General features: G+C 40.0%; 1 long non-coding RNA gene across 1 annotated transcript in view; it reads right to left on the reverse strand.

The window, feature by feature from the left end:
* The window catches only part of LOC111090297, a 54,943-nt gene that overhangs the window by 31,737 nt on the left and 921 nt on the right, over positions 1-22,285 (reverse strand). The gene's annotated exons all lie outside the window — the stretch shown is intronic.

A 22,285-nucleotide genomic window follows, 5' to 3' on the forward strand; every position in this document is an offset into this window, starting at 1 on the left:
CTGTTATCACGAGTTTCACTGAAAAGATCAAGTATCAGGCCTGCTCACCCCAGCCTGATCCTCAAATCCTTATATATTCATTAACCGTCGATATGTGGTTACTTGGGGAGGTTACACGAGGCTTCACACAGAGGTTCTGTAAGGTCTGAAGGCACATGGAATCAAAGCAGCCAGTAATGAGTCCAAATTTCTAGCATCGCTTGTTCTCAGGGGTCAAAGGTTTAAGCAGCTGTCTTCTTTCCCTCTTTTAAAATATGACAGTATCCTGGAGCTTTTAATCTGACTCCTTTCATTCATTTTTACTGATCTCTTTGATATTAACAGGGCAAAGGAACTAATAGGGACAATGGAACGTGTTATTTCTGGAAGTCTGAAGAGACTCCTGTAAATTCCCAGCACAGTGAGGTGGTGATTTGTATAGGCAAAAGGACCTGGAGGTCCTAACACCCCATTTTTATGGCTCTCAACCACTTCTTGCAATAGGAGTGTTCTTCACTCTAGAAACGATGTACTTAAATGATGCCAGATAGTTTCTGAAAACTTTAGCCTGATCATGAAGATGATGCACATGAAAGGGATCCTGCTCTAAATTTTGGGGTTGGACATTTTCTCTTCTAGAATGATCTCCCATTTTTCTTGGGACAATTCCAGCATCAAACTGTGAGCAAATAACTGCACAAGAAAAATTCTTTCCACAAAGAGAAAACTCATGCACTTGGAATATCTAATTAATTATTTCTGAGAGCAAGGATGGACTTGGCAAAATGGAGAGGTATATTAATAAACTTGGGGTCTGGATCTCTCTTATTTTACTTCTGTAGATTCCTCATCAGTAAAATAGAAGGGTTGTATACTTGAAAATTGCTAATACCTCTTCTGGTTTTTGTATTCTATGGCTGGTGAGGCAGCATATTTCAATTTAGGATTGACAAATATTAAGCTTGTATATTGCCATTCTTGGTGGTTATATTGATTGCACATACCTCTAATTAATTGTGAAAACTATTCCTGCTGACCTTGGAATTCCAAGGCCTTAAGATTCTTCTCAACACAGAGCTTCAAGCAGCCATTGTCCATCAGATGTATACAAAACTTAAATGCCATTCCAGATATAATGAACAGAGATATGTGACAAGACAAAGGAATGGACAGAGATCTGGCTTTGTGTCTGGTTTTACACTTCTGTGTAACCCTTGAGAAGTCAATTAAATATTTTAAAATTAAATTTGATATAGCTTTTGCATGAAAATAAGTTTTCATTTCTGTGGAATAAGTACCCAGAAGTGCAATTACTGGGTCATATGGTAGTTGCATGTTTCATTTTCCAAGAATTTTTCAGAGTGGGTGCAACATTACCACCAAATACATATGAGCCATCCATTTTTTTTTCCTGCATCTTCACCAGCATTTAGTGTTCTATTTTAAATTTTAACTATCCTGATAGGTGTGTAGTCACATCTCATGGTGGCTTTATTTTTATTTATTTATTTGTTTGTTTATTTGTTTATTATTTATTTATTTATAAAGGTTTTATTTATTCATGAAAGACACAGAGAGAGAGGCAGAGACATAGGCAGAGGGAGAACCAGGCTTCTTGCGGAGAGCTCTATGTGGGACTCAATCCTGGGACCCAGGAACCATGCCCTGAGCCAAAGGCAGAAGCTCAACCACTGAGCCACCCAGGTGTCCTTCATGAAGGTTATAATTTGCATTTCCCTAATGGCTAATAAAGGTGAAGATCTTGTCATAGTCTTTTTTGCCTTCTGTATATTTTCTATGAAATGTCTCTTCATGTCTTTAGCCCATATTCTATTTGGAGTCCCCCTCCCTTTTTTTAAAGATTGTACTTATTTGAGAGGGTATGCACACACACAAGCAGGGGGAGGGGTAGAAGGAGAGGAAGAAGCAGATTCCATGCTGAGCAAGGAGCCCTGGGATCATGACCTGAGCCTAGGCAGATGCTTAACCAACGGAGTCACCCAGGTGCCCCAGTTTTGTTTTGTTTTTTTCCTTTTTTACTATTGAATTTTGATAGTTGTTTACATATTCTAGATACTTGTCCTTCGTTGGATAAGTAGTTTGCCAAAATTTTCTCCTACTCTGTAGCATGTCTTTTTATCCTTTTAACAGGGGCTTTGCAAAGCAAAAGTTTTTTATTTTGAATTTATCATTTTATGACTTTATTTTTATTTATTTGAAAAACACATTTTTAAAAGTGAAGCATAGCTGACATACAATATTATATGAATTTTAGGTGTATAATATAGTGATTTGATATTTATGTACATTTCTAAATAATCATAAGTAGTTACCATCTGTCACAATGCAAAGTTATTACAACATTATTGACTCTATTACTTATGCTATAGTTTATATCCTTGCGACTTATTTCTTTTATAACTGGAAGTTTGTACCTCTTAATTCCTTCACCTATTTCAACATCTCCCTCCCTGTCCCCTCTGGCAACCACCAATTTGTTCTTTGTATTTGGGAATCCGTTTCTGTTTTATTTTGTTGGTTCATTTGGTTTTTGTTTGTTTTTTGTTTTTTTTAAAGATCTTTTATTATTTTTAAGAAATTTCAACACCCAACATGGGATTCAAACTTGCAACCTGGAGATCAAGAGTCATATGTTCTACTGACTGAGCCAACCAGGAGCCCCTGTGTTGTCTCCTTAGATTCTCTGTAGAAGTGAAATCATACGGTACTTGCCCTACTGACATTTCACTTAGCATCATGCCCTCTCGGTCCATCCATGTTGTCACAAATGGCAAGATTTCATTTCTTATGGCTGATATATATATATATATATCATTCACATCTTCTTTATCCATTCATCATCAATGGAAACTTAGGTTGCTTCCATATCTTGTCTATTGTACAAGCAAACCTCAGAAATACCGTGGGTTTGGTTCCAGACTATTGCAATAAAGTGAATATCACAATAAAGTGAGTCAAATGAATTTTTTTGTTTCCCAGTGCATATCAAAGTTATGTTTACACTATACTCCGGTCTATTAAATGTGCAAGAGAATTATGTCTAAAAAACAATGTAATATATCTTAATTAAAAAATATTTTATTGCTAAAAAGTGCTAACCATCATCTGAGCTTTTGGTGAGTTAAAATCTTTTTGTTGGTGGAGTCTTGCCTTTATGCTAATGGATGCTGACTGATTAGGGTGGTGGTGGCTGAAGGTTGGAGTGGCCGTGGTAATGTCTTAAAATAAGACAACAATGAAGGGTGCCACATCAATTGGCTTTTATGAACAATTTCTCTGTAGCATGTGATGTTGTCTGATAGCATGTTACCCAAAGTAGAACTTTCAAAATTAGAGGCATTCCTCTATAACCCTTCCACTGCTTTCTCAACTAAGTTTATGTGATATCCTAAATTCTTTGTTGTCATTTCAATAATCTTCACAGCATCTTCACCAGGAATGCATTCCAACCTCAAGAAACCATTTCTTTGCTCATCTATAAGATGCAACTCCTCGGGGCATCTGGGTGGCTCAGTTAAGGGTCTGACTTCAGCTCAGGTCATGATCTCAGGGTCCTGAGATTGAGCTCACATCAGGCTTCCTGCTCAGTAGGGAGTCTTCTTGTCCATCCGGCTGCCCCTCCCCCTGCTTGTGCTTGCTCTCTCTCTCTTACATAAATAATTAAGATCTTAAAAAAAAAAAAGATGCAATTCCTCATTCATGAACATTTTTTTCATGAGATTCCAAGAATTCAGTCTCATCTTTAGCCTCCACTTCTAATTCTAGTTCCCTTGCAGGTACTTCCTTCATGGAAGTCTTCAATTCCTCCAAGTCATCCACAAGGGTTGGAATCAACTTCTTTCTAACTCCTGTTATTGTTAATATTTTGACCTCTTCCCATGAATCACAAATGTTCTTAATTGACATCTAGAATGATGAACCCATTCCAGAACATATTCACTTTATGTTGCTCAGATTCATCACAGGAATCACTATGTGTGGCAGCTATAGTCTTACAAAAAGTATTTCTTAAATAATGAGACTTGAAAGTTGAAATTACTACTTGATCTATGGGCTACAGAATGGGTGTTAGATATATACCCAGAAGTGAAATTTCTGGATCATATGGTAATTTTATGTTTAATTTTTTGAGGAACCATAATACCATCTTCCATAATGGCTATAACCATTTTACATTCCTATCAGCAGTTCTCAAAGACCCCAATTTCTCCACTCCCTTAACTGATAGTTGTTTGTTTTTGAGAATAGTCATCCTAATGATGCGGAGTTATACTCATTGTGGTTTTGATTTGCATTTCCCTAATGATTGGTGATTTAACATCATTTCATGTGCTTCTGTGTCATCTATATATCTTCTTTGAAGAAACATCTAAGTCCTTTATCAATTTTAAGGTTGAGTTGCCTGTTTTTTATTGTTAAGTTGTTGGACTTTTAAAAATAAATTCTGGATATTAATTCCTTATCACATATATGATTTGCATATATGATTTTCTCTCATTCTGTGAGTTGCCCTTTCATTCTGTCAATAGTGTTTTTCAATGATGTCCACCTTATCTATTTATTGTTGTTGCTTGTGCTTGGTGTCATAACGAAGAAGTTATTGCCAAATCCAATGTCATGAAGCTTTTTCCGTGTTTTATTCCAGGAGTTTTATAGTTTTGGGTCTATATTTTAGTTGTTAATCCATTTGGAGTTAATTTTTAAATATAATGTAAGTATACAATTTCATCCTTTTGCATGTAGATATCCAGTTTTCCCAGCACCATTTGTTGACAAGACTGTTCTTTCTCTATGGCATCCTTGTTGAAAATTATTTGACCATATATGAATGAGTTGAATGACTTTATTTTGGGGCTCTCACTTCTGTTCCATGGGTCTGTGTGTCTGTTTTCATACTAGTGCGACACTCTTGATTGGTGTAGCTTTGTAGTACGTTTTGAAGTCAGGTGGTATGAGAACTCCAACTTTGTTCTTTTTTCAAGATTGTTTTGGGTCCTTTGAGATTCCATATGAATTTTAGGATGGATTTTTCTATTTCTGTAAAAAGTATCACTTGAATTTCTATAGGTACTTTTTCTATAGGGATTCTATAAAACCTGTAGCTAGATTTGGGTAGTACTGATATCTTAATATTATTAAGTCTTCCAATCTGTGAACAGAGGATATATTTCTACTTATTTGTGTTTTCACTTTCTTTCAGCAGCGTTTTGTGGCTTTCAGTGCATAAGTCTTTCATCTCCTTTGTTAAATTTTTCTAAGTACTTTATTATTTTTGATATTTTAAATGGAGTTGTTTTCTTAGTTGCCTTCTTAAATTGTCCATTGTTAGTGTTTACAAGTAGAACTGATTTTTGCATGTTGATTTTGTATCTTGTGCCCTTACTAGATTTATTACTGAATTCTTTTTTTTTTAAGATTTTATTTATTTATTCATGAGAGACACAGAGAGAGAGAGGCAGAGACACAGGCAGAGGGAGAAGCAGGCTCCATGCAGGGAGCTCAACGTGGGACTCGATCCCGGGTCTCCAGGATCACACCCTGGGCAGAAGGCAGGTGCCAAACCGCTGAGCCACCCAGGGATCCCCTATTACTGAATTCTAACAATTTTTCTATTTGTGAAATATTTAGGGTTCTCTACAATAAGGTCATGTTATCTTTGAACAGAGATAATTTTACTTCTTCCTTTCCAGTTTGGATGCCTTTGTTTCTTTTTCTTGTCTAACTGCTCTAAAAAAACAACAACTAGAATTTCCAATGTTATGTTGAATAGAAGTGGCAAATGTGGGCACCCTTGTCTTGTTTCTTTTTTTTTTTAATTTTGTTTATTTATTTATGATAGTCACACAGAGAGAGAGAGAGAGAAAGAGAGAGAGAGAGGCAGAGGGAGAAGCAGGCTCCATGTAGGGAGCCCGACGTGGGATTCGATCCCGTGTCTCCAGGATCGCGCCCTGAGCCAAAGGCAGGCACCAAACCGCTGCACCACCCAGGGATCCCCCTTGTCTTGTTTCTGATCTTACAGAAATAGTTTTCAGTCCCTTGCCATTGAGTTTGATGTTAGCTGTGGATTTTTCATATGTGTTTTTTATTATGTTGAGGTGATTCCCTTCTATTTCTAACCTGCTGGGTGTGTTGTTTTTAATAATGAAAGGATGTTGATTTTTTTGCCTCAATTGAGATTTTTTTATCTTCATAATTCTGGTAAAGATATTATTTTGATTGATGTTTATATATTGAGTCATCTTTGTATTCCAGGAAAAAAATCACTTTTGGTCACAGTATATAATCCTTTCAATGTGGTGTTGCATTCTGTTTTCTAGTATTTTGTTGGGGATTTTTACATCAATATTCATCAGAGATACTGGCCTTTAGTTTTCTTTAAAAAAATTTTTTTTAAAGATTTTATTTATATATTCATGAGAGAGAGACAGAGAGAGAGAGAGAGAGGCAGAGACACAGGCAGAGGGAGAAGCAGGCTCCATGCAGGGAGCCCGATGCGGGACTTGATCCCGGGACTCCAGAATCACGCCCTGGGCTGAAGGCAGGCTCTAAACCGCTGAGCCACCCAGGGATCCCTAGTTTTCTTTTTTAAAAGATTATATTTATTTATTTGAGAGAGAGAGCACAAGCAGGAGGGAGGGGCAGCAGGAGAGGTAGAAACAGACTCCCCGACTGAGCAGAAAGCCTGATGCAGGGCTCAATCCCAGGACCCTGGGACCATGACCTGGGCCAAAGGCAGACGCTGAAATAACTGAGCTACCCAGGCACCCCTAGTTTTCTTTTCTTGTTGTATCTTTGTCTGGCTTGGTATCTGGGTAAGGCTCGCCTTATAGAATCAGTCTGGAAGTGTTCCCTCCTCTTCAATTTTCAGAAGAGTTTAAAAAATGCTAGTCTTAATTAAAAAAAAAATATATTTGGTAGAATTTACCAAAGAAGCCCTCTGGTCTAGGGCCTTTCTTTTCTTCTTCTTCTTTTTTTTTTTTCTTTCTTTTCTTCTTGAGAGAAGAAAGAAATCCTCTTCTTAGTCATAAACTACTATGGGCTGAATTGTGTCCCTGTAAAAGTCATATGTTGAAGCCCTAACACCCAATACCTGGGAATATGACTGTATTTTAGAGATGGGCCTTTTGTGTAGTAATTAAGTTAAAATAGGGTTATCAGTGAGTAATATGACTGTTGTCTTTATAATAAGAGATTAGGGCACCCACAAATACACCACATGCATGTGTACACAAAGGAAAGAGCACGTGTGAGACCCACACTGTGAGAAAATACCTGGTCTATGATATTTTGTTACGGCAGCCCTAGCAAAGTAAGCCTTGGATCTGTTCAGATTTTCTATTTCTTCATGATTCAATGTTAGTAGGTTGTATTTCTGGGAATTCATCCATTTTATCTAGGATACCCAGTTTGTTGGTATATAATTGTTCATAGTACTCTCTTTTACTCCTTTTATTTCTGTAAAATTGATAATAATATCCTCTTTCATTTCTGATTTTAGTCTCTCTGGTTTTTGACTAGAGAGAAGTATTATTGTCTAACAGTATTATGTCTTGCTAGGCTATCCCTTTTCTGGTCCTTTGATATTTTCTAGTTGTCTGTTTCTTCAGCTCCAAGTCTGGTGTACATTAGGAAAAAAAGGTAGCCCATGGAACTCACCGTAGTGTCATTTCTTGGGTACCAAGTTCCCTAGTAGATCCACCTTCTCTCCATTTTTCAGTCTTTTTTCGTTTTTTAAGAGCTCCACACTTTGACTTCTTCAAAGTCTTTTAATGTTTTTTGTTTTAATAATGAGAAGGGTTTTTAGTTGTACTTTTCAGGAGTATGGGAAAGTACTTCAACTCCATCTTCCTGGATACAAAAGTCTCTGTTTTTATAGCCACTTGTGAAATATGAAGATTGGACTAGATTATGTCTAAAATCCCTCCCCAGCCTTTTAATTTTCAGACAGATTTTCCGATTTTAAAATGACTAAGTCTTAAGTAAGCAAACATAGTCATTCTTTCTTTTACGTGAAGAGAATATAGATTAGGACTCATTGCTCACATCAAGACACAGGCAGAGCCTTCATCATTCCACTCTGCCTTTGGAGAAACTTTAGATTGCCCTAAAGCTTTCCATAGGAAAAGCTTTTTTGTTTTTTGTTTTTTGCTTTTGTTTTTGTTAAGACTGGAGTTTAAGGGTTAACTTTTTCCTGTTCTCTCTCACTGTTGGCAAACATGCTTTGGGAGCTGAGTATTTTTGCTAGCCTTCTAACATTCTAGCTACCCTATTGCCAAACAGGGGCCTAACCACTGGCATCAAGGGTTCTGGAGAGAGCAGCCCTCTCCTGCCCCCCAGGAGTTTGTCTTCTCCACCTTCCTTTCCCCCTTGGCAACCCTGTCACTGCCTCAGCCCCTGCCTTTGTTTCTTCCATGTCCCGGCTAAGGTCCACTGTTGAGGAGGACAACTTGTTTAACTCTTGTCTCATATCAGTTGTTCAGCTATATTACATTGTGATTGCATGAATTCACCTACCAGTATTTGTTGACATGGTCAAGAGTTGGCATAGACCTTCTTTAGTTCTAATCTCTAGAGTATCCTCTCAGAGTTCTTTCTATGTTATCCTCAAACCTCCCCATCCCATAGTCCCAGTGGTGTGTTAGAGCTGGTGCTCACCGGCACATGGGAGCAAACTGTTACATTTTTAGGCATGTTGTGAGCTGGCTGTTAAAAACAGTCACTATTAAAAATTATGTTAACTCATAATAATTTCTTTGTTTTTGCTTTGGTTTTTATTTTGATCAGTGAAACAATGCTTCCTTATGCGTAATAAATGCATTTTAAAGCAAATTTCAAAAACATACTTTGTCGCTTTTTAATTCTCTTACTACAGTTTTTTATTACCTCTACTCATGCATTTATTTACATCTATTTTGCCTTTATGGCAGAAATACTACAGAATGGCATCCTACTGCGTGTGTTCCCAACTTCATAGGCAGTGATATCACACTGGTAGTTTGAAACAGGTCGTTGTAGGAGTATTATAACATGGAATTTGGAAAATGCCACAAATCAGGGCTGGATGTGGGTTTTTTTTTTTTAAGATTTTATTTATTTATTCATAAGAGACAGAGAGAGAGAGAGAGAGAGGCAGAGACACAGTCAAAGGGAGAAGCAGGCTCCATGCAGGAAGCCCGATGTGGGACTCGATCCCAGGACTCCAGGATCACGCCCTAGGCCGAAGGCCGGCGCCAAACTGGATCACCCAGGGATCCCCAAGGATTTATTGTTTTGTTTACTGTGTAGACTTAAGAAAACACTGGAGAAATGTTCCTAATGCAGATTAAACTCATGTCTGTAGTTGTTACATTATAAATAGTCCAAAAATTGAAAATGTCTTATCTTCAAAACTGTCATCCACCAAGAAGGGATCCTCATGTCATTGACAAGTGAGTGGAGTGCTAACATATGTTTATGTTGTCTCACTATTTTATTCATTAATGTAAACAAAAATATCAACCAGTGTTCACGCCAGAGCTACATTCATACCATCAATGATATGAATGGCTTTTTGCTAAATTGCATACTCAACAAGCATTTCTTCATAGGCTGTTTCTGTCAAAACATGGTTGGACTGCAATTATAGGTTAGCAACTGATACAGGCATGTGGTAAAAACAAGCAAAAAGATTCTGTGAGAATCAAATTATATATAGAATTCACAATAAAATCCATTGTAAATTTTATTATTTATAAATCACGTGCTGCACATCTTATATTTATATTTACATATATGCATTATATATGTGTGTGTGTATATATCTATATCTATATATACATTTTTTAACCTAGAGAGCCAGCTGTTAAACATTTATACTCATACCACTGTACAAATTCTATATTTTTTCAAAGGACTTCGGACATCTTATTTTAAAGTTCCTTTCACAGCCAGAAGCACATTAGGCCAAGTTATAAGTGAAAATTTTCTTCACTGGACTCAATTGTTCTCAAAGCCTCCATTGTAATCCATCAATTTTCCAGCAGGTGCCACTGTGGTGTAGGGTCACAATCTGAAGGGCTCCAGGTCTGAGCTTCCTTAGAGGGGTGTTGTTGGAGTTGGATTGCTTGTAGTTAAGTTACACAGGGAGTTATCTCCTAAAGTCTCTTTATGGAAATGTAAGTCACATCCAAGGTCTGTGAAAACAGGCATCACAGTAATGGAGGCATAATCTGCTAGTTCTGTTTGTTGGCTTGTTGTGTATTTTTAACTCAGCTGCTCTGTATATGTTCTGAAGACCTAATACTTCTGTTTATCTCTAGAACTACATGCAACCTCACTATTCAAAGTGTGGTTAGTGAACCAGCATCACAGGCATTCCCTGGGAGCACATTAGAAATGCAGATGCTCAGGCCTTCCCCAGACCTACTGAATAAGAATCTGCATTTTACTAAGGTCTCCAAGGGATCTCTGTGCACATTCAGGGGAGTCTGGAAGCACCAGTGTTAAGTGGCCCATATATTGACAGTTCCCACCAGGCTGAGAACAAGATAGAAAAATACCTTCCAGCCTCATTGGTCAAGACAATGAAGTCAGTGGGATAGAGAGGGACACTTCTCCAGGGAGATGTCTGATACTCGCCTTCGTGCATGTGTGGCTGCCTCACCTTTTTCCTTTTTTATTCTGGAAAGAACTTTCCTGGGTCTTTTCCCACATAACCTGACCCAGCTAACTTCTCCCATGTTATTTCTTGCCATATCCCTTTCATACTCTCTATTGCAGTCACACTAACTTACCTCCCAATGTGACCTTCTTAAAGCTCCAATCTGATAGTGTCACTCCACTGCCTACAGTGGCTTCTCCAGCTCTTGGAACACAGACCAGGGTCTCTGCCATGTTTTACAAGGGCTTCTAGGACTCAGTCCTGACTCGCTTGCCATCTTCCTCTCCAGACCCTCTCCAACGCTTAGCTCCAACGCTTGGCTCCACTGGGCGTTTTGCCCCAGATACACTCCACTCCCACACAATTTCGGCCCTTGGCCCACTCTGTTTCCTCTCCTTTGAACGTTCTACTCCAACTCATCTATTGCCAGACTGATACTTTCTTTAAAGAATTGGGGAAGTCTATTCTACCCACACTCCCCCAGATGCCTTCAAGTCCTGTATTATATGATCCTCTCCTACTTGCATTGTCATTTCATATGCTACTCATGTTTGCTATGACTCCTTTTCAGATGTCTCTTTTCTCTGGCAGACCCTTCTCTATGAAGGAGGGGAGTATGTCTACCCTGTGTATCCAAACAGCTTGCCAGGGCCTCCAACACCCTGCAAGATCTGGTCACCATCTTCCCCCACTTGTCCTTGATCTATCTTTCTTTCTTTCTTTCTTTCTTTCTTTCTTTCTTTCTTTCTTTCTTTCTTTCTTTCTTTCTTTCTTCTTTCTTTCTTTCCTTTCTTTTTTAAGATTTTATTTATTTATTCATGAGAGACACAGACAGAGAGGCAGAGACACAGGCAGAGGGGGAAGCAGGCTCCCTGTAAGGACCTCCACATGGGGCTGGATCCCAGGACCCCAGGATCATGTCCTGAGCCAAAGGCAGAGGCTCAACTGTTAAGCCACTCAGGCATTCCAATGTCTCTGATTTTACCACCTCCTGGCACTCTTACCGCCTCCCCTTCCCTTGTTCTCCAGTTCCTCAATATACCAAGCACTTCCTGCATGGGTCTTTGTACTGGCTGACCTTTTGGTTCCAGCCCTTTCTCACTGTTTTCAGGTCTTGGAGTCTTGTGGCTATACCCTAGCTATCCTTCTAGAGGCTGACTGAATGGGAGGCGTGGTCACTTGCTTTGGTTTCAGCCTTGTACCACATCTACCTTTTGGTAGATGATTTTGTGGTCTGCCGACACACACAAAATAGCTGACCCATCTTGTGTATATTTGACAAAGGTGTAACTCTGGGCCAAATTCCTTCCTTCTGGAACACCAGGTCACTAAGGTTCACTTCTACACAAGCTCAGACCTGAAGATGTAGAAGAGAATAGAGAAAAGGTCACCCTTACCTTTGGAAAATAAAGAACAAAGAAGACTTGGAAAGTGGGGGCAGTTAATGGTAGGGAGCATTGTTATTTTTTGGCCTCTCTGTCTAGGAGAAGTGGCTAAGGGCCCTTCCTTCTTCATTACTCACGAGTTTACAAAAATCATATTAGGGGAGAAGCTAAAATGAAGCCAAACAATCCAAGCTGTGCTTTCCCTTAGCGTGACAACAGAATCGTTGCTTAGAGAATAAATGTGTGTCTCCGTTCTTTCCTTCATTCAGCTCCCTGCTTACAGAACACTCACTCTACACAATGTCTTGCTTTTGGGCTCATAATCTTCTTTTTCTTAAGCCAACTACAACACTTAACCACTCCAAATCTTGATCCCCTGATGAATTCATCCTTCAAAGCTTTCAAGTCAAACTGTCTGCTCCTCCGGGAAACCTTCCATGATTCATTCCCTACGAAGAATTCCTCACTCTCCCTATGTTGATGTGTACAGTTTTATTCACACTATTTAGTTTAATATGTAGTTAATTCAATTGAACAAATATTTGCGAAGTGTCTAAAGTGTTCCGGGAAGTATGTGAGCTGTTGGAATTATAAATGTGAAAAAAACCACAGCACCTCCTCCCAAAGGGTTTGAAACTGGTCTGGGAAGTCCACTTTAGATGGACAAGAGAGAATGAAAGTCACAGACGGAGAGATGTGCAATGTCACAATGTGTCCGGGAAAGCAGTCCCTGGTTTGGAATGAACGGAGCACAGATTTGAGGAAGGGTTGGAAGAGGGAGCATGGTGGGAGATGGAGGGAGAATAGGCGACAACAATAATGTTAACGTTAATATTAATATTAACTACAGGGGCATCCAGGTGGCTCAGTCAGGCTAAGCGTCTGCCTTCAGCTCAGGTCATGATCTCAGGGTCGTGGGATTGAGCCTTGTGTCAACTCCCTGATCAGCGGACAGTTTACTCTCCCCCTCCCTCCCTAAGCACCCTAGCCCCCAGCTTGTGCTCTCTCTTTTACTCTCTTTCTCTCAAATGAATAAATTAGACCTTTAAAAAATATTAACTACAACTGCGTTTGTCAGGCACCAAGCCAAGTAGTTCACAGTAGCACAGAGATGTTAAGTAATCTGCACAACACCACACAGTTTGTTAGTAGTAAAGCCAGAATATGATGTGCAGTGTGAGAATGTGAATCTTTTTGTAGGTAAATTATCAGGCCCACAAGCATTTATTAGACACCTTTAATATATGAGATACCCTTCTAAGTTAACATGTTTGTCTGTCTTCCCTATTGGTTTGTGATTCCTCTGTGGGATGGAAATTATTATATTTATCCTTGTCAATCCCCTATACCGGAGAGATCTTGGAATGAGGCAGCCATAATGAAATTGTGGTTCCTTGACCCTTTGCATCCTCACCTTACAGAAAGCAGTGCCTTTCTCTCTAGGCTCAGAGCCCTCTGTCATCATCACTAAACCCCAGGGTCTTCCCTTCAGTGCTAAGTCTTTACTACTGAGGCAATTTATAAGGTAGAAATGATTGTTTTTCTTTTTTTACTTCCTTAGGTCATGCTTTTGCATAAGTGAATCTTTGGACAGAAAGCAACTCAAATGTTCTTTGAAGAGTAAAGACCCATTTATAAGAAATACCAAAGGCTTAGTGTTATATCGATGGCAGACTAGAAATGTTAAATCTTGCAAGAACACCTCATTATGAACACTCATAATTCTTGGCTGCCTACATTTACTTAAGAGTAAAATGGAAATGAGGGGGGTTGTAGCACTGGGGACTCCAAGTCACATCATGTGATGAACAGGACAATCAGCCTCAGGTTCCCTTTGCAGTGTCAAGCAGTTGTGTTATAGATATAATGGTTGTGGGTCCAGTAGCAGAATAAGAACAAGAAGTATTAAGGAAAGAAAGTTCCCAACTTTCCTGATTCTACATAAAGATAAGTGCCTTTTAATAGACTTTCTGGGAATTAGATGTTGTCTAAGAAAGTTCTACTGTTGTTTTGCTTTCTGAAAACCTGCTTCTAAAAATTACTTGTAGGCCTTCTAAGTGTCCTGTGTTTCGAATTTTCCTATGGATAAGTATGACTGATCGATAGCAATACATCTTCCCCACCATTTTCATTCTGAGATACTTACTTATTTCCAAATTTTTTCTCCACATGATTCCTAGAGATGAAAAAGGAAAGGAATTGACTGGCAAAAATAAGATAATTGACACAGAAATTTGAGATGTGGTACACTGCTGGAAAAGCACAGACAGATGTCAGCGTGTGCAATTGCTGGAGATTGTGTGCACAGCCTTATGGTCTTTGGAAAAGTCTAATATATTTTAATTTTCTGTCCAGTAGGCATTACACAAAATACCTAAATGTTAGGCAAAATATCAAAATTCTTAGTAAAATGTCAATGAGCAAGTTTAACAAAATAAATTTAAAAATTTAAAAGGGTTTTTACTGATGTATAGGTGCCTGCACAGCATCCCTTCCTCAGGGGAGTACCCCTCTCTTACTCCCCAAGTCTCTGTGGGTGCAGCTCTGCCATTTATCAGGTGACATTTTCTTTCTCTTGACAGATTTGGGTGTGGGTACACAATACAGAATAGCCAATCAGTGGTCTAGTCTCCCTGGCAATGGTAATTGGTTCATGTTTGGGCAAAGGACTCACCAGAGACAAAAGGTTGTGGCTTCTATTTCTTTGCCAAAAAGGCTGGGGAGGCAGATTTTTAGATCAGGCCTTAGCCAGTGCCTGAAGGTGAGCAAAACAGATAGGTAGCTCTGATGAGGGCTGCTTGCTCATGGATTGCCCCCTCCAAAGGATCTGTGCCCAGAGACCACTCTTATGGCCAACTCAACGTTCCCCTAAAGAACCACCTACGTGTGGAAGATTATGGCCGCAGCAGCAGGCTTCTTCTTCCCACCTCTCTCCCTTTGCACCCTATTCAGAGATTTCTGAATAAGTCAGTGGCTTTGTTGTGCTTACAGACAAAGGAGAAGAAAGCCCTCCCTGGATAACTTCTCAGGTTCCAACCACTTCATGCTTTCATAGTTGGGGTTAAGTGTGGGCACAACTAGGGGCCCAGAGGAAATCTTGTATCAGCTCTGAATCACTCTGAGTCTATGAGATGCCACTGGAGGGGCTGGCCCTTCTCAGGCAGGCTGCCCTGGAAATTCTGATTCACCAGGACACATTCAAGCTGTCTTGAATGAGTTTATCAGCTTCGGATCCACTTGAGAGATAAGAAAACAAAACTGCTACTCTTCCCAGAAAAGAGTTAAATTGTTAAATGAGAAGAGTGATTTATACTTTGGGCTGGCACCTTCAGCGTGCAGTTCAGACCGCCCTATTGAATGGTCTCTGCTTATTAACAGAAGGAGCAAAGAAAGAAAAATGGAGTTAATGTTACAATAGATACATGACAGAGCCTCTGGCTTCCAGGACCGGCTTGAAATGAATTAAAGCCAAATTATACCAACAAATCTGTCACGCTGCCCTGAAAACAGGAAGTCTAGGTTGGGCCAACAGGAATTAGTCACGGCACACACTGGCAAACCTACTAGACCAGGAATGAAAAATGTGCTTCGTCTGCAAAAATTTACTTTTGGAATTTGTACAGGGTTTTCCATTACCCACTTTCTTTTCTCCAAAGGCTAGTCATCAAATAATGCTTGGCTTACTCAGGCTTCTGCTGCACCATGAAGTGTATGTATCTGTAGGTGAAGTGGGATCCCAACTAGATGTGTACCTTGAGATAAGTGATCTCATCTCTCTGGACCTGCGTTTTATCTTCTGAGAAACAAAATGAGGTTGGCATCTCACGGTTCTGGGACTTTAATTTTTGGAGGGATTAGGAAATAATGTATTGGACATTTGTTGTACACCCAAAAGTGTTCAGTGCTATGCTGACAAATGGTGAAACAAAATGAAGATTCGGTCTTTTAAAGAATTTCCCATGCCTACAGGGAGATGTATGTTTAGAAAAATGTATTATAAAAACAGTGATAAGGCCAACAGAAGTGTATATATATATATATATATATATATATATATATATATATATATATTTATAGCACTTAAGAGTGTGTCAAAACTTTTTTTTCCCAGCCCCAGAATTGTAGCCAAGGCCTAAATCTGGACAAAGGCCCTACAAGCATCAGATTCCAAAGAAACTCTTGAGTTAGAGAGGCCAGCACTGCTTCCCTGGGGTTTTTTGGAGGGGCCAGAGTAATGCCGGCCCTACCTCTACCTACCCTTGTGGGGGAGAGGGGAACAGGGATGTAGACGTCTTGTCTGAGTGAACAGTGCAGTGTTCCAGGTGAAAGACTATTGTCTTCCAGCCCTAAAGCCAATAGAGTGTGGTTCTAACAGAATTTCTTGTAAAGATTGGAAGTAACTTCAAGAGATGGAAGTTGCCATCTCATTCCTTGGCTGAGTGTGTGCTGAACTGTCAGCCTTCTGGAAGCACCCTGATGCTCCTGTATACAGTGAATGTCTTAAGGGTTATTGGAGGAGTGTGCTGAAGTTCTAGGGCACAGACATACATGGTCTTTTTCAGTCCCAGAATCTCACATGTACACTGAGGTTTGCAGACATACTTAAACCAAGAGGCTTTAGATATAGAGATTTCTGAGGATGAAAGGCCTATTGAAATGGGCTGTCCTAAAAGGCTTAAACAGATCATAGTATCAGGTGGTTGGGAAAAAGATGGGGCCAGCTGTGTCTCATCCTGGTTTTTCATAGGCTGTAAAGGGTATAGGAGGGGATTCCAACAACCAGAGGACTTCAGAGTCCTGGTGGCTCTACGTGAAGAGTACCAGGTTTAATTGAGAAGTAGCACTGTAAGCTGGCCTAGTAAGCCTCTGTACCAAACAATACATTGTTGTACCTGGAGATGCAGCTGGGGTGTGTGGAGATGGTGGCACTCTTCTGGGAGAAGTCCTCAGTGATGGAGGGTGCTGGCGTAAAGCTAATCTTTTTCTAAGAATACCACCATGCCCGTGACTTAGAAGCCACCAGCACTGGGTGGAACTAGATTGAACCAGAGTGAGTCTGAGGAGAGTCCCTTACCATGCAAGGGGATTCTGCCTCCACTAACCCTTCTTCCTTCTCTCAACACCAGAGGAACATTAGGCTAGAAAAAGTGGAACAGGAATCTCTTGAATCAAATCAAGAGATTTTTTGGTATCTAACTGGTAATAAAAATTCACCGAATCTGCTTCATGTTGTTAAAGGAGCTACTGCCCAGTGGGGAAGAAGGAATCAAGGTAGCCTTGTTGAAGGTTTTTTACTGGTGTAAAACTATTATTTTTTTAATTTACTGGAGTAAAAACAAAACAGCTCCATATTTATACCCCAGTAAGCTGAGAAACTTTAAAAATTAAGTTAAAACATCATGATGGTGCGACTAAGTATGCTTGGGAACATTCAAGGACTCATCATCAACTGGAGGAGATGGGTTCCATTAACTTTAGGACAAATCATAACTGGTAGGTGAGAGAGGTACAGATAAGATGTGAGAGGGAAATGGAAGTGGACCAGATGAATTCTGGTTGGATGTGGACTGCTACTCCGATAAGGTGATATTTGAGTTGGAGGTGAGAAACTTGAGAGAAGGACAAAAAGGTGGGCTTTTTAGATCCAAGGACCAGAACAAAGAGACACAAATTGAAGCATGTGAGTAGTAGGTGATGGCTGAATGAGGAAGGGAGAGGAGGAGTGTGAGAACTGGAATAGAACTCAAGGCCTTCCCAATATGGCTCAGTCCTCCTTTTCAGCTTTTTTTTTTAAGATTTATTTTATTATTAATTTTTAAAGATTTTATATATTTACTCAAGTGAAAGAGAGAGAATGAGGAGGGGGAGAAGATAGGCATACTCTATGCTAAGCATGGAGCCCGAAGTGGAGCTTGATCTCATGACCCTGAGATCACCACCTGAACTGAAACCAAGAATCAGATGCTTAACCGACTCCTTTGCAGGTGCCCCCCTCCTTTTCAGCTTTAAGGATTATAGACTTCATACTTGCAGACAAATAAAAGCCATTGAATATGTTTGATAACATATTTTGGAATACTTTAATGATATGACTCTGGCAATATTACAGAGTCAGAGTCAGAGGACAAATTGATCAGAGAAAGCATGGGCATTCGCCATACTTCTCTACAGAAGCAACACGTGTCTGAGAGAGTGTGACAATGAGGAGGAAGACCAGACAGCAGCCTGGAATTATCTGAATGTGACTGGAAGGTGGTAAGAGCCTTGTGAGAAAGAGCAGTGCCGTGTGACTTCCACCTTGGCCTATTAACATAGGTGACCCTGCTGTGAATCATGGAATGGGAAAGAGATTTGTTGATGAGGAAAAATAATGATAATCGACTCTTAATAAGTATCCAGTATGTACTGGCACTTTTCTGAGTGGTTTATGCACACTGGGTCATTTAATCCTAACCACAACCTTAGGAATAGATACTATTTTACAGAAGAGATAAATTTGGTTTCATGCATGTCACATTGGAGGTGCTTATTTGACAATCAGATAGATGTACAGTACGGGTTTGGGAATCTCTTTCTTGAATTTAGGAGGTGCATTGTGACACTTGAGAGAATCCCATAGATAGTAATCCTTGCATCCTGAAAGCATATCCTTTTATAGCAGTGCGACAGACCCTGTGAAACTGGGAAATCCACCTCTAAAAGAACAGGGAGGAAAGGAATATGGCAGAGACAGCTAGCTGCTCACATAATCCATGTCTTCTTCGGGAGCACCCAGCTAGGTGACATTTCCCAGCCTCCCTTGCAGCTAGGTGTGGGTGACTTCTAGCCAGAGGAATGCAGGAGCAGAATCACTGTGGCAACCCTTCATATGGGTTTTCCCCTGCTCCTTTCCCCTTCCAGTTGATTGGGAATGGAGACATCCAGAGAGACTGTGGACATCATATGTATTTGACAAAGCCTCCATCAGCCTAGTTTTCTGAGTGACCATGTAGTGTCACTCAGAGACACTCACTGTCATCACCAGCCCTGATCACTTGAAATTGCCTGGGCTGCTAGGTGAGAAAGAAATATGTGTCTATTTGTACTTGAGTCATTACATATTCCAGAGTCTCCTTGTTACAGTGGTTACTACCCTAACCAAAGCAGAGGTGTGCAAAAGTGACTACGATACACTAAAGAGGGATGAGCACTTTACTATGCTGTAGCATTTTAAGTAAAATTCATGCTTCTTTCCCAAGGGAGCATATGCTTAGATTAGATTTGTAGAATAAGCCAATAAAGTGACTTCATTTTTAATAACATTCTCACAAAACTTAGTGAAGATCTAAGTTCCAGGGTGACTTTTTATAAAAAAAAACTGTTTTCCCCAAATCCATCCCCAGACTTCTGATTTGGTCTGCTTTGAAGTAGGTGCAAGCCTGCAATGAAACCTTACATCACATGCTGCAGGAACCAGCTCTTTGCTTACTTCAAGGCATCTGACTTGCACATGCTCTGCTCTGTACAATATATGAGGTTTCCCTTTCTTTGCAGGCACAGCACAAAGGGAAGGTCAATCAGCACATAATTGTAGGAACATTGCTGTGTTGAAAGCAGACTTCATTACCCTTTGTGAATGCTACCTGATATTGACTGAGGAATCATAAGGAGGAAAAAATTTAATGCGTCCTGCATATTTTGTAAAGCAATGTGCTGTGATTACCGTGAAGGATGTATTAGAACTCTGGTTGACAATGAAGCACTTTTCCAACAGCATTTTACACAGGAATATTGTAATAGGAATTACAGACACAAAGTACACTGTCCAAATCATCAGGACACACATTTTAGGCATATTCTAGGACCAGCTACTAAGACACGATTCAGACGCATGACTTACTGCAAATTACATCTCAATCTACTGCAACTTTTAACTCTCTGAGTTTGTGTGTGCATGTGCGCATGCACTACCTTGTGAGCAGAAGGCCCGCAGAGACTGGACAGGGAAATGAAATGCCTAAAGGGGCCACTAAATAGGCCTCACCCACTTGTAAAATCGGCATCCTCTGCATTAAGATAAGATTGGGTGGCAAAATGCTTAATTGTCATTTAAACAAAACAGAGCCTCACATATCAGGAAAATGCACCTTGGAAATAAAGACTTAAGTCACAGTGAGCTCCAAAGGAGAAAAGGAGGAACTTAATGCACCCCCATCATCAAGCATATCTGAGAGACAGCCAGTCTCGTAAATTTCACATCAACTTAGTTTGGCCTCTAAACCAAATCTGACTTAATGCTATTTGTAGATATAGATTGCTGTCTTTTTCATTACCGTTATCAAATGATGCATTTGCGGCTCAGCTCCGAGCTCCTTGACCCATTAAGTGGATTAGATTGCCTGTTGCCTTTGTCTTTTTGGCTTTTGCTTTATCCTCAAATATTCTACTCTCCTATACTACGTGTATAACATACACACATTATTATGTATGACATGCACAGACACATGCCTGCAATCCCAATTAGCCCGGCGACCCCAGCGCTTCTGTTTTTTAAGAGGGCTGTGTTCAAATCTCTTATCAGAGTCATCAATCCTTTCCCGTAGCAGCAGCAGCAGCAGCCGCAGCAGCTGAAATCCTCTGAGAAATGGAATGTCACAAGCCCAGCTCAGGGCTCCTTGTAGAGCTACACTCAGCAAATTGCAGATTATGCTCCCTATTAAGCTCCTGGCTGGGGCATCATGGTAGATTCCTTTTCAGGAGGAGCTTATGCCTGCCCCCACCCTGTCTCTGTCTCATGCATGATAATCACAAACCCATAAGGACTGCAGCAGTAAAAAAAGAAATGGCTCTGGAGAAGCCCTGATGGGGTTTTTACCATGAAAATAGATGCTCTTGTACATATGGGGAAAAGTCAAAGGCGGAAAAAATAAAAGAGGGAGACAAAGACCAAGGATTTGTTCCTGACTCTTGGAGCCAAAGTATACTTCTAGCAAAGTTTGCTGTAGACACAGTCAACTTCCATGATTGGCTGAATACTGAGGTTCTGCCACGTGTGATATATACTGCTGGGTACTGCGGATGCAGCTCTGAGCAAGACAGGTGCTCTCAGCAGCAGCTGGTTCAAGGGGACACATAGTTAAACAAGTAATCTTAGTAAAATATGGCAGCAATTTCTGTGATACATGTTCTTAAATGAGCATTCAGAAGGGGTTCCTACTGTGTTCTAAGGAAATGGGGGTTCTGAGCCCAGTTCCAATGTAGTGGTGGCACTGGGGGAGTTTCCCACACACTACCAAGCAATTATTGGACACCAGGTGAGTGCCCTACAATTCAACTCAATTCCCACACTATTTTTACCTAGAGAGAGAGCATCAAGAACCCACAGCATCAGTCCTATGAGACTACTCCCCCTTTTATCAGATGCCAATCACAAGTCCAGGTTGTCATCTGTGCTTCTGACTGATCGGGTCTAGATTGGGAGTTCCAAACCTCCTCCTTGGGTTTGATATATTTGCTAGAGGATTTCAAGGAGCACAGAGAAACATTTTACTTACTAGGTTACTGGTTTATTATTAACAGATATAACTCAGAACAGCCAGATGGAAGAGATGCATAGGGCAAGGTATGGGGAAGGGGCATGGGGTTCCATGCCATCCCTGGGCCCTGCCACTCCCCCAGCAGCTCTACACATTAACCAACCTGGGAACTTTCTGAAACTGTTTTTTGTTTGTTTGTTTATTTTTTATGGAGGCTTTGTTACATTGGCATGATTGATTAAATCACTGGACATTGGTGTTTTATTCAACCTCTAATTACTCTCCTTTCCCCAAAGGTCAGGGGGTAGGAATGAATGTTCTACCTTCTAACTGCATGGTTGACTATGGTGGCAACCAACCCCATCTTTAGGTATGGTCCCAAAGTCACGACATTAGTGTAACAAAAGCAACTCTATCCCTCTCATCAGGAAATTCCAAGGATTTCTGTGTCAGAAACAGGTCAAAGACCAAACATATACTTCTTTTTTTCTCCAGTTTTATTGAGAAATACGGATATACATCACTGTATATATTGTGAAATCATCACCACGTAGGTTCAGCTAACATCTATCTTCTCATACAGATACAATTAAAAAGAAAAGGAAGAAGAAAAGGATCAAGGAAAAAAGATTTTACTCCTTGTGATAAAAACTGTTAGGATTTATTCTCTTAACAATTTCCCTATATATCTTACAGCAGTGTTAGCTGTAGTCACCATGTTGTGCATTATATCTTTAGTACTTATT

This window comes from Canis lupus, chromosome 16 (genome assembly GCF_011100685.1).
Source record: "Canis lupus familiaris isolate Mischka breed German Shepherd chromosome 16, alternate assembly UU_Cfam_GSD_1.0, whole genome shotgun sequence".
Lineage (NCBI taxonomy): Eukaryota > Metazoa > Chordata > Mammalia > Carnivora > Canidae > Canis > Canis lupus.